Source organism: Esox lucius, chromosome 19 (assembly GCF_011004845.1).
Source record: "Esox lucius isolate fEsoLuc1 chromosome 19, fEsoLuc1.pri, whole genome shotgun sequence".
In the NCBI taxonomy this organism is placed as follows: Eukaryota; Metazoa; Chordata; class Actinopteri; order Esociformes; family Esocidae; genus Esox; species Esox lucius.
Genome location: NC_047587.1, coordinates 19,974,752 through 19,989,252, shown reverse-complemented (window position 1 = coordinate 19,989,252; position 14,501 = coordinate 19,974,752). Strand labels below are relative to the sequence as shown.

At 38.3% G+C, this 14,501-nt stretch overlaps 1 protein-coding gene across 2 annotated transcripts in view; it reads left to right on the top strand.

Moving 5' to 3' along the window:
- The window catches only part of LOC114829513 (uncharacterized protein DDB_G0284459-like), a 42,670-nt gene that overhangs the window by 10,054 nt on the left and 18,115 nt on the right, over positions 1-14,501 (top strand). The window lies entirely within an intron of this gene.

The following is a 14,501-nucleotide window of genomic DNA, read 5'->3' as shown; positions in this document are numbered from 1 at the left end:
TGAATATGATGGTGACAGTCACATAAGAAAATGCTATCCCTGACCTGGACCATCACGAACCGCCACCAGACAGAGGTTAAGAAGACATTAATTCAATTCCATCATGTCGTTCTTCTAACGTCACGCATTTTGATTATAATGGTACCAATCTTGCTGCTGATCACAAATTAGCAATGTTGATGTATACCCCAAGAAAGCTCTGACAGTATAGTGACACAATATAGTGTCTGATCCAGGTATATGTGGCCTTCCCCGCAGTTAGGAAAAGGTGCAGCATAGTGAGTAAAGGAAGGTATATGAATGCACATGACTGGTCATGATTAAGAAACTGTATACATGAACAAAGTGACTAAGTGCTTTGTGCTTCACTGCAGTTGTAAGTTATTAGGCAGTATGTACCCTTCAGATAATAGTTTTTAAACCAATTGATTCACTCTACTGAAAGGGGCAGCAATGCAAGTGTCTTTGGAAGTGTCAGTTCCATTTAATAATACAGAAAGTTATGTTCATAATGTTGCCGGTATGGCTTTCATAAGGACAGCAAGGTAAAAAAAAAAATTGATGTTGGGGCCTCAACCACTCTCTACCTAGGGCCCCCAAATTACTTAAACCGCCGCTGGCCAGAGGCTCAGGGCGGAGGGGACTGGCACTGGAGGCTCAGGCATGATCCATTCAGTAATGTAATAATAATCTCTACTTGTCGGTATACAAACTCCACGTGCACAAATGGCTCACCAGATTGGTGAGCCATTGGCGCTAACATTTATTAGTAAGCAACTTAACTATGCGTTTAAGAAGAACAATTTCTTACTTCTCATATAGCTTAACTAAAACCTGCTCTCCAAAAAGCAGATAATGACAGACTTGATCTGTTTAAGATAAAATTATTGTGATAATTCCTCTTCTATTCATTTTGCATGATTTACAAGCACATTTGAACTGGATTTCACTGTTGTAGTAGATCCCAAAAAATAATAAACTTTCAACCTGGTTAGTTAATATACTTGCAAAATGTGATTCTGTTTTGAATGTCTCTATTCAAAATTCTTGTTTTAAAGGCTCTGAAAGACTGGACATTTCAATTGTTTTGGCTGTGTCATTGGAAATCCTTTAGCTACGACATAATAAACACTTAGTGTTAATCAGTGAGTCAGATATAAATCTCAATGCACTGAGATATGAATTCTTATCCAAGGTCATTAATAAATATGTCCACAAGAATACTGAAGTTCTTTTCACTTTTTGGCCCTGAAAAGTCAACTGCCACATGACGAAGTGCTGTCAGTTAAGTTTGAAGGTCTTTGGTTACATCTAAGAGGACAAAATGTTTCTGTATACTTCAGTTATCCCACTTCTGCAGTCAGTAGTTACATTAACATCCATTCATGTCCAAAAACCAACATCATATATTACAGATGAGGTGGTATGCCAGCTTCTGTTCTCCAACTGTTTTCTGACCTCAAAAGGCCATCCTGTTTTTCAGGCTGATGTTTTCACACCTTACACAGCCTCCGCAGTTTGGCTGATGAAATCTTCTGTGGATGGTTGTGGTGGACAAATCCCATTTACCTCTAAGTGTGTTCCTTTTCTGTCTTGATATACCAAATTATTTGCTCTTGCTGAGCCTACCAGTGATTACTTGATCTGCAGCACACCCAGGTGAACTTTGGAAAGGGACAGCCGGGAGTTGCCAGGCCAGGTATATGGAAATAAAATAGTTAGCACAATATTTGTGTGTACTGCCTTAATGTTTTTATTCCCAGCATACAATTCACAAAGGTGAGCCATGATCCTCAAATTAATAGCGTAAAAGTCACAAATGCGAAGACCGAAAAAAACTGTGCACAAACAAACAGAATAAAAACAACACTTCTGCTTTTGAAATGAATCTGCAATCTGTGGATCAAGTTTTGTGAGTAATTTTTTTTCCATTTGCATGATAATTATTTTTGCTTTGGTATGGAGAAATTATCAAATATAAGTTGAGACTTCTGGTTGAAACATTTTGTTTAACGGCAATTTCTTGGATCTTTCAGCCTATTATGTAGCACAAGGTGATGACATCATCTTCTTCTGGCATATTTCTGTTCTTTCTCTATGAAATAACTAGCTCTCCTGTTAGATATGCTGTACTTACAGTATTTTACTGCAAGTTAAAGGCTATATACGTTTTCTATGAAGTTGACGACAAACTTAGTTTGAGATTGGTTGCATCTAAAAACAGTTCTTTGCTCAAAGCTTTTAAACATAGTGCACAGTAGAGACATGAGCAGATCAGAAATAAATATAACATGGAAATCGTTAGACGAGGATGTTTTTAGACAGATCACAATGTGAGCAAATGCATACGTGAACCCACTGGTTACAGTGAGCAAACGAGACATAACTTGAGTCTCGCTGACAACGTTAAGATTGCAATAGCAGTGTTATGTACTGTGTGGCCAGCTTTAATGTCTCACACCACATCACAGCTTGCCTGTTCTTGGCCTGGTGGACTCCCATGCCTTGTGACGTATAAACCCTGCTGACCATTAGTGTTTGCCAGTGCTTTCGGCTCATTTGGCACTGACTGCTCTATTCTACCTTGAAAACTCTTGCGTGACCTTCGAGCTCTCCAAAAGACGTGAATGTTGGCATTCAGGTTAATGAGTTCAATCCTGGTTTTATCAGACCTGAGGATTTTGTTTCTCATAGTCCTTTAGGTGTCTTTTGGCAAACTAAGCGGGCTGTCTTGCCTTTTATTACAGTGGTTTCTGTCTGGCCAGAATAGCAGATATTTTTTTTTTTTAATGTTCCTGTGGAGATGACTGTACAACCGACAAGGTTAATTGTAACATCTCTTTGTATCTTGGGTTTAAGGTTAAAGAGTAAATTATGTCTGAAACATAGGCTTCCAGGGCAGAACATTTTGAGGCTTTACTCTGTTTCACTGACATATACAACTGTGTGTGATCTGCATAGCAGTGGAATGTGTTTCCATCCTGTTTTCCATCACCTGGAGCACAGGTGTCAAACTGGTTCCATGGAGAGCTGAGTGTCAGCAGGTTTTTGTAGCTGATTGATGAATTAGGTCACTAATTGGTTAGGTTCTCCCCTCACCTGGTTGTCTGAACTGGGGACCAGTTTAAGCATACACTAGGACCTCCATGGGCAAGGCTTGACACCTGTGACCTAGAGGAAACATGTATAGTGAAAACATACATGGTCCCAAAACAGAAAAAGCCTTTGGGAACACCAAAGCGTACATTTGTTGGAGGACAGACCATTCAAAGTGATATCTTTCCTGATAGAGCAAGAATGTGTCTGTATAGACCAAAATGGGTTTCCAAACTCTCTGAAAGAGGAGAGTGATCAATGGTGTTGAAGGCAGCACTGTTCTCAAGAACAATGAGGACTGCCACAGAAACTTGGATTAATGTCTTTAAAATGTAATTAACCACCTTCAGAAGTAGTTATTTTTAAATGTTGAGCAGAACTGGAGGATCAATATTGGCAGTTAAGTACTGAAATTATCCATATCAAGGTTAGATTGTTTTTGAAAGATGCTTTATTATTAATGCCATGTTTAGCTAGTTTGCTACACATCCGGAGGATAGGGTTTAGATTATTATGTTCAATATACTCCTTAAGTAGTATAGTTAGAATAGGACCCAGGTGACAGTTTAGTTTAGCGCAAGTTACTATTTTTGTGAGCATGTCTAGAGATACAGGAGTAAATAGTTCAAGTGTGCATATTGATCCAAGGTCCTGGCGGTTCTAAGTTTTAGATTGTTTTTGTTTTCAATCAGGTTGGAAACGTAGGCTGATCAAGCACTTTTCCTATTCCGTTACTCCATTCTATCTTCCCTGGGAAGTCTATGTACTACCAACTTGGAGTGCCATTTCTGTTCCAGTTTTCTAGAGGCTTGCTTTAGGGCTCTGGTATTGTCTAGGTACAAGGCAGTTCATTGCTTGTTTCATTTTTGTTTTCTTTTAAGTGGCATAGCTAACTTATTATTCACATTTAAATCTAGAACCTTGATTAGAGTGTTAAAAGTTTTATTTACTCTGAGTGACCTCAGAATGACCTATACAATTTTATTTAGTATCTAAAAAATGACAGCAGCACAAACAAAAATGTAAACAGCACAAACCAGCACAAACGCAGCACAAATGAATTAGTCTAGTTTGAGTCAATTTGGAGCAGGTGGGGGGGGGGGGCGTGACATCATCACACCAACAAAACTTTTAATGGCACAAACTGGCACAACAAATCATGAACAAACAGGACTATTTTGGTTGAATTTGGAGCATGTTGGGGGGCTGAGTGACCTCAGAGAGCGCTATACAAGAAAAAATCTTAAGTCCATAAACCAGCACAAACGGAGCACAAACAATTAGGCCTATTTCGCCGAAGTTTTGCGTTGGGACAACATCACACAGGTCAAACCCCCGCAACTCATTCAGAATACAGCAGGCCATCTGGTGTTAAACCTTCTCAAGTTCTCCCATGTCACCACGTTTCTTTGCAGACTACACTAGCTTCCAGTGGAAGCTCAATCCTTATATCGCTACTTGTTTGTAAAGCCATGAAAGCACTATCTATGTCTGACTTTTTTTCTATGGATTGTAATGGTATTGCTTGATGGGCTTTGGTACTGGACAGTCAGGATATGGATATCAAATACTTCAATTTGTTTATTCAGGCTTAGAGACCTGCATGGAAACTCAGTTTCTTAGTTAGATCCATGCTCACAAGAATGCATGCACAAAAACCTACACACAGTAGGTATGTACACAGACTGCCTTGCAGAGCTATCAGAGAATGAGCATTTCCATCTCTGTGACAGACCATTAGTGGCATTATTCAGATCACAGTGTATCTCTTCATGTGGGAACTCTCTCTCTCTTTACATCTCGTTCTCCCCCTTTTTCCCCTTTTGTTCTTGATGAGGAGTAGTTACTTGGCTCATGATTTCATCGGTGAGATAGATTGCTTGTCCTAAGATGAGGCAGATTCTTTCGGATGGCTAACCAAGTCTTTAGAGGCCATTGATGGACAAATCTGAATTATTGATTTCCTCTTATTTTATTGAATAAGTCTTCCCTCTTAGGACTGCACACATGCACACTTATTCAGTCACATAGACAGAAAAAATATAAAACAGCTTCATTTGCCAAGTACATTCACATAAACCCAGAATTTGACTAATTAAGACGAGTGCTGCCAAATGACCAAAAAGGCTATACAGACATATTTTTGGAACTGTCAACATAAAACTTTTGCAATGTTTCATTGCATTAATTCATAAGCCATCACCCAAATATGAATCTTGGTAGAACTATGACTTCAATGAATCTGGGGTCAAGTTGATCTCCATTAAAACCTAATCAGTGTAACCATTATAACCCAATGAGTGTCGCTTGAACGTGAACATGAACGTGAACATCTTCTGCACGTAGACAAAACGTCTTGGCACAATTGTTCAGTCAGTAGTCAGGACTTATTCATGCATGATTAAATAGATCACCTGTGAGTTGTTGAAATGGACCAATGAGAAGGAAAAAGGGGTTCAGATATATGGTGGTGGATTAGTTTGAAGTAGAAAACTAAGAAATGCTGAGCAGCAGGCTCAGTCCATTTTTACAAAGATCAGCTGTGGCATCAATAGTAAGAATATTCAAGTATGACAATAAGTAAGGCCTGAATGGAGAAGACCAGGCACCACTCATCCCCTGACCAATACCACCCCTACAAAGAAGCATAGTGGTGGCAACATAATGCTATTGGGATGTGAAATGACTTTGGGACAAGGCTGTAAATGTCCTTGAGTGGCTTGAACCTGATCTAGCATCTCTGGAAAAGGCTGTGCGTTTATACACAAAACCGTTTGGCTAAATTCCATGCTAAATCTCTGTTCAGTTCCATTCCCTGTGTTTTGCAAAATTCTACACACAACACTTTTTGTAAAGCACAATTGTCAACATGTTGTTATCAATAACCAAACTCAAATAATTGCAATTCTGTCAACACACAGTTGTCAGGGTACTTACAAGTAATTAGGATGTTGGCATGAATAAAAAATGCTTCAGACAATGTTCCCTCCAATTTTTGGTCTCTTGTGCAGAGGTTGCTTTTAATTCAAATGATGTATTCTACAATAGCCTTTATGTGGTGTTCAATACACGCCTACATTCAATTAAAAAAAATTAAGAGGCTGACATTCATGATTTTATACCTGATCTGTAATAGTGTTATAATACTATAATTAATTACTATACAGAGAATTTAACAAGGAAGGCTACCCTCTGCATATTGACTTATTTACATTATATAATGAAGACATTTTAAGCAAATACAATAATATATGTAAAATACATATATAATATATGTAAAATACATATATTATATTATTATTTAATGTATTTAATGTAAAATACATTAAATACATTAAAAAGGCAAGAAGATTCGGATAATTTTAATCATGGAATCATTTAATACATCTTTTTGTCCAAGGCTACATTTCAGATCCGATAAAGACCTCTAAAATGAGGCTAACATATTGGCTTCCACAATTATTTTAGAAATTTTAGTTATTCATTGGATTGTGATATCTGTGCCAGGACAGAGCGTCGGAGTCAGGTAAAAGTAAGGGCGGTGGGGTCTGCATTATGGTTACTCTCGCTGGGGGACGGATGTTGCAGTGGAATCAACACACTGTTCACCAGACCTGGAGCTACTTTCTGTAAAGTCCACCCGCAGGTGGATAAAACACATGCACTGGAAGACCTGGAGTAATGAATGGTCTAGAGGACACACCCTGAGGCAGTTGCAATTGTTGTTGGCGATTTTAATAGAGAAGATATGAGGAATGATTTACCGAAATACCACCAGCACATTAACTTTTCCTACTCGTGGCGATCAGACTCTTGACCATAGTAGGAATTTCACGACGGACACGACGGCCATAGCCCTTCGCTCTGCCCGTGAAGCCCTGAAAATCGTTGTACGGCCTATGGCCTTGTGCCCCTGCTACAGTCAAAATCTCGGTCAACAGTAGTTTTTTTGTTTGTTGTGTTTGTAGTTCGCAACTGAGAACAACTACAAGAACGGACTACATGCAAGTAAGCAAGCTAGCTAGTTAACGATCGATAGACAGCTGACTTATTCAATGCTTAACTGAATCAAACGTTTTCCTTTTGGAAGGTGCGTTCATGAGCAATTGGGAAGTGGGAATGTTCCGACCTCGAATGGGAGAATACACCTGAATACTTTTTGAGAGTTCTAAGAAGTAACGTTAGGTTTGGCATCATTAGACATGGCAGCGTTTGTGGTGAAAGATAAAAAAAAATCTAATTACTTGATCCGCGCACAAATAAGTCACTACATGTTTTTATTTAGTTAGTACTGATTAGCGCAGGTGATTGTGATGTTAAAGGATACTTTGCGGTTTACTTTTGTGTAACTGAGATAATGTTAGCCTTCTAGCTAGTTTTAACGTTACTTAACTGTCTATACCGTCGCCTGTTTGTTGTCCTCATTTGAATGCATGAAATGAAACAAATTCCAGAATCTATAAAAATGTAGAGGGAAGTGTAGGCGTAACTTCAAGGATTAAAGCATGATAATTTAACTTTTTATGTGGAAAAAACATATTAGTTATAATAAATTATTTTCAAAATATGGTATTAAAAAAGTTAATAATGTATTTTTTTTTCTTAACAGCAATTCAAGTGGCATTTGTGCCCTGGCATGTGGTATTGGTGCCCTAACAGTTTTGTGACACTGAAGGCCAAATGGCCCTGCCCCTAAAATAATGAAATTCCAAGCCTACTCTTGACCATTCTTATTCACAAAAACAAAATGGTTATAAACCCCTCCCCCACCCGGGATTCGGCAAGGCAGATCACACATAATTTTTGCTTCTCCTAAAGACAACACCTAAAACAGGAATAAACGGTTTCTCAGACAGTTCAACACTGGAATGAGGGATCCATTACTGCTCTACAGGACTAATTTGAAACAACTGGCTGGCAGATGTGCTGTGATGCAGCCGATGGGGACATTGATGAATACATGTACTCTGTCTCAGCATATATCTCCAAATGCATCAACGATGTTGTCGTAACTGCAGTATACAATTTAACGTAGCTATTACAGCGACTAACTCCTATGCAAGTGTTTGTTAAATAATGTTCTGATTTCTGGAACATGATTTCATTGTTTATCAATCTTAAGACATGTTTACATGTTTGCACCCATATACACGTCGATGGAGCTGAATTGAAGAGTCTCTGATTTCAAGTTTCTCTGTGTGTTCAAAGATGATCTAACTTGGTCCAGACAAGCCAACTCAGCAGTGAAAACTGCCCAAAATGTATACTTCCTGAGGAGACTCAAGAAGTTTGGCATGTCTGTAAAAACTCACCAATTACTACAGATGCACCATTGAAAGCATCCTATCAGGCTGCATTATTACCTGGTATGGCACTGCCTACCGCAAATCCCTACAGAGGGTGGTAAAGTCTGCGAAGCGCATCATCGGTTGCCATCTTCCCTGCGTGCAAGGCATCTACCATACACGATGCCTGAGGAAAGCACGGAACATTATCAAAAACTACAGCCACCCAGGCTATGGTCCGTTCACACTGTAGCCATCTGGTAGACACTACCGGTGCATCAGGGCACATACTTCCAGACTCAAATTTTTTTTCCCTCAGGCTTTAAGGCTGTTCAACCAGCAACACTGATCCATGATCATGATAAATCACAGATCAAATTCAAGTGTTGATCAATTACAAAACAAACACGCCACAAAATGTACAAATATGGTATTTGTGTATTTTCTGTACAAATACTCTTTAGACATAATACAGAACATTCTCTAAACATAATTTACAGGCTAAAATATCTAGTTCAAAGTTCATAGGGGCTATTCCGGAACACATTATATTCAACACATTCTTCTTACCAGTGTCTGGTGGGTATTCAGTAGTTTCATTGTATTTCACGCTACTGGGGGGGGGGCAAATCATAGTTTCCCCCAGGATGGGGGGGGGGTCATGTCTCCCCTGTCCTCCCCGGGATTTCCGCATATGCCACAACATGAGGTCAAAGGAGCTCTCAATGCAAGTGAAGCAGGTCATCCTTAGGGTGGAAAAAATCCATCAGAGAGGAAGCAGGAACATTAAGAGTGGCCAAATCAATAGTTGGGTACATTCTGAGAAAAAAAGAACGCACTGGTGAGCTCTGCAACACAAAGAGGCCTGGATGTCCATGGAAGACAACAGTGGTGGATGATCATAGGATCCTTTCCATGATAGAGAAAAACCCCTTCACAACATCCAGTCAAGTGAAGAAAACTCTCCAGGAGGTAGGCTGCCATTATCCAAGTCTACCATAAAGAGAAGACTTCACAAGAGAAAATACAGGGGGTTCACCACAGGATGTAAACCATTCATAAGTCTCAAGAATAGAAAGGCCAGATTTTGCCCAAGAATATCTAAAAAAGCCAGCCCAGTTCTGGAACAGCATTCTTTGGACAGATGAAACTAAGATCAACCTGTGCCAGAATGACGGGAAGAAAATGGAGAAGACTTGGAACAGCTCATGATCCAAAGCATACCACATTGTGTGTAAAACATGGTGGAGGCAGTGTGAAGGCATGAGCATGCATGACTTCCAGTGGCACTGGGTCATTAGTGTTTATTAAAGATGTGACAGAAGACGGAAGCAGCCGGATGAATTCTGAAGTGTATAGGGATATATTGTCTGTTCAGATTCAGCCAAATTCAGCGAAGTTGATTAGACAGTGTTTCACTTTATAGATGAACAATGACCCAAAACATACTGTAAGTGCAACCCAGGAGTTTAAGCCAAAGAGTTGGAATATTCTGCAATGGCCGAATCAATCTCCTGATCTCAACCCGATCGAGCATGCATTTCACTTGCTGAAGACAAAACCTATGACAGAAAGGCCCACAAACAAACAACAACTGAAGACAGCTGCAGTAAAGGCCTGGCAAAGCATCAAAGTATTAAAAATGAACATTGTGTTAATTTGTGTTACATTTGAGCCCCTGCAATTAGGGGAAAGAGAAAACACTGACACAATTTTCATAACTTTGGCTCTATACACCAACACAAAGGATTTAAAATTCAACAACTGAGATGCAATTGAAGTGCAGACCTTCAGCTTTAATTCAAGGGGTTGAACAAAATTATCGTATGAAACATTTAGGAATTGCAACAATTTACATACACTTTCCCCTAATTTCAGGGGCTCAAATGTAAATCAGACAAATTAACACAATCATATTTAATTTTTTAATTTTTAATACTTTGATGCTTGCCAGATATTATGCTTTTTAGTTTAATGTTTCATTTTGGGTGAGAAGTCAGGTCAATACGATGTGTGTTTATACTATTTAGAAAATGGAGATCATATTTATTAAGTGAGGTATTTTGTTAATTAGCAGTGTTAGCAAACATATCAAGCTATCAAAAACTGCTTGCTAAACTCTTTGCTAAATGTTTCCTGAATGGTTGCAAATGAAAAAAGCAATCTCATTGACTTACCACTTCCCAGTGCCTAATTTACTATTTCCCACGAGTAGGTAAAAAGCATCTGATGCAGCTCTGACATCTGTGTTACTGAAGGTCCAGTGTTTTGGTAGTTGTAACGGCCAAACATGCATATATATATATGCATATACAGTGGGGAGAACAAGTATTTGATACACTGCCGATTTTGCAGGTTCTCCCGCTTACAAAGCATGTAGAAGTCTGTAATTTTTTCAGGTCCTGCCATGTAGTTCTGTGCTGATCCCTGACCTTCCTCATAATCATTGATGCCCCACGAGGTGAGATCTTGCATGGAGCCCCAGACTGAGGGAGATTGACCAGACTGAGGGAGATTGATCTTGAACTTCTTCCATTTTCTAATAATTGCGCCAACAGTTGTTGCCTTCTCACCAAGCTGCTTGCCTATTGTCCTGTAGCCCATCCCAGCCTTGTGCAGGTCTACAATTTTATCCCTGATGTCCTTACACAGCTCTCTGGTCTTAGCCATTGTGGAGAGGTTGAAGTCTGTTTGATTGAGTGTGTGGATTGGTGTCTTTTATACAGGTAACAAGTTCAAACATGTGCAGTTAATACAGGTAATGAGTGGAGAACAGGAGGGCTTCTTAAAGAAAAACTAACAGGTCTGTGAGAGACGGAATTCTTATTGGTTGGTAGGTGATCAAATACTTATGTCATGCAATAAAATGCTAATTAATTATAAAAAAATCATACAATGTGATTTTCTGGATTTTTGTACAGTTGAAGTGTACCTATGATAAAAATTACAGACCTCTACATGCTTTGTAAGTAGGAAAACCTGCAAAATCGGCAGTGTATCAAATACTTGTTCTCCCCACTGTATATATACATATATGTTTGGCCGTTTTGGGAATGTTGTCTTTGTCTCTATACCCATGTCTCTCTGTGTGTGTCTCTGCTCTCTGATAGATTTTTTCACATTCAGTGGCTGAGTATTGGTCTTCACATGTATAGTAACCCATGGGACTTTTAAGGCTTGGGCTTAAAGTTTGCATGAGGTTGATTTTGGGGTTTAGGGTTACAAGTAGCGGTAGGGGCTATTGGTTAGGTTTAGGTGTTAAGGTTAACCTGAAATGCATGCTGTTGTTTTGTGTGTATGTTATGCAGTGCTGCAGGGAGAATTGTGTGTTTGCCTGCGTGTGGGTTCAGAGCTCTTATCCCAGCACTCTGTTTCGGACATAAATGCTGCTATATTTCCATGGTAACCTCCAGGCCTTTATTCTGTCTCCACTGAAACTGAAACAGAGTTACAAAATACCTTCTATTGATTTGTTCCTACTTTGTTTCTCATTGAACTCTCATATTATTTTTACAATTCCCATTTTTACAAGACCTTTTATATTGTACTGTCTCATGAAACTAAATTATGATTAAAATGACAAAATACAATAAATGTAGCAACCTGGTTTATGAACATGGATAATTTGTGAAACAGTCAACGCTACTAATGTCTTATTTATATATCTTGTTGGTTTACAAATCACCACGAAAGAGCTGATTGTCCCTGCTTTTCGCAATGCACTCACCAGATCCCGACAATTATTAACAATGCCTAAATCACATTTTCAACCTTTGGATGCTACAACAAGGTGTATCTTTAAATCTTCCTGAGTTGTGCAGAGTAACTCTGACCACTGGGATACGCATCATGTTGGCAAGGCAAGCCAATTTTCCATATACAAACAAGCAAATATATATTATTATATTTAAATCCGCTCTTAACAGCAAAACATATCATTCACAATGTGCCAGATTACATAACCAAATATAATAGTTTTTGTAATGCAATGTTATTAAGCAGCATGTGGAAATACCTTTAGAAGTCAACCACAGCATTGTTTTGAACGAGTAGACACATTTAGATGAAAATACCAAGTCTACTCTCAATGGACCTACCTGGATTTGAACTCTGAAGATTTAGATATAAAAACAATATCTTGGTCCTGGTCAAGTCCCTTGATGCAATATTCTGAATTAATTAGGTAGCCTACATCAGATATTCACAATAGCCTAATTGTAAACATGTTTTACATTTTAGATCAAGGAATAGTTGCTCGAATCGGAAAGAAGGCAGTACACAAGTTAGATTTCCTGAATAACTGGGACTCCTAGAAGCATAGACTAATGTGAACAATAAATAAAATGCCATGGGAGAAAAATGCTGTTGTGCATTTCTAGATGTATGTGTAGACCCAAAGCAGGACCAAAATTGAATGAATGAGGGGAGGGCTTATTCCATCATTATTTACTCCACAGTTAACACTTACAGTCTAAAGTGAAATTGTACTCAATGGTATTCACTTGAAAACGGTAATACAATGATAACATTGTGGTGTTACAAACCGTCTTTACCCATACGGAAATGTAATATATGGCAATATACACTCACCTAAAGGATTATTAGGAACAACATACAAAAAAATTGGTTTCTTGAACATGACAATGAGTTCACTGTACTGAAATGGCCCCCACAGTCACCAGATCTCAACCCAATAGAGCATCTTTGGGATGTGGTGGAATGGGAGCTTCGTGCCCTGGATGTGCATCCCACAAATTTCCATCAACTGCAAGATGCTATCGTATCAATATGGGCCAACATTTCTAAAGAATGCTTTGAGCACCTTGTTGAATCAATGCCACGTAGAATTAAGGCAGTTCTGAAGGCGAAAGGGGGTCAAACACAGTATTAGTATGGTGTTCCTAATAATCCTTTAGGTGAGTGTATAAGTCAACATATATGTCAACATGTACAAGAATTGGCTGTTTTTATATACAGCTCCGGAAAAAATTAAGAGACCACTGCACTTATTTTGAGTCTCTTAATTATAACTCTTCTCTTCGTCACTCAAAACTTTCCTTTTCGACTTTTTTGGAAAGGAAAGAGAAAGGTGCAGTGGTAAAAAAATTTTACGGAGCTGTATGTCAGATTGAAATATGCAAATAACATATATGATCATGTATTTTAAAATATATGATAAGTCTTTTAATGTATAAGGCCATATATTAGATTTCTGTATGGGTAGTTGGGATAATTGTATTTTGGTGGGTGGCATGTAACCTAGAGGTTAGAGAATCTGATTAGTAACCAAAAGATTGCTATATCAAATCCCTGACTCGGATGCCGTGAAGGTGAAAAATGTGTCAATCTTTCCCTGAGAAAAGCAGTTGACCCTAATTGCTCCCAGGTTGTTGCTGTAAATGAGAATGTGTTTTCAGTCATACACTGTAAAATAATAGTTACAAAATAAATGTCTCTGAAACAAGATCAGTAGAGGAGCTTTTTGACCTTTGTGCCTTACTGTTCTTTTATGTTCTATGATTCACCTGGACTTTCACCTGCATTCAGTACATCTCTTATACTCTGAAATCTGTGTGCTAATGGAAAATATCTTGAATTTTGGGACATGTCCTCCATGCTACAAATTCTTTGCCTCCCTGTCTGATCAAGCTTAGAAAAAATGCTTTGTTCATGTTAGTCATATCTACTCATTAAAGCTGTATGCCTTGTTTAGTGCTGTCCTTTTAAACATTTAAAGTAGTGTAAACATACCTATTAAGCCTACAGTCAGAAATGGCTAAATGTCTTCTTTTTACAGCACAATTCTTTCAAAACAAGAGGTAATTAATGATGAATCTCTCATTTGAAGTTTTTGAATTTTGTTTAATGTCAGCTAAAGTAATTTTTTAATTAATGTGAAAGATCTGGACTGGGCTTAATGGGTACAAATTGTTTGTTGCTCATGTTTGTTCCAGATTTACAAGTAAAAATCCAGATTTACAAGTATAAAAAAGTATTCATTTATTCATTAAAATGTAGGCTAACATTTTAAATGCTTGAATTTAGAATGTTACCAATACAAATACAAAATAATTTCTGAAAAAGGATCAGAAATATGTTTGATATTGTTGACAGATCGTA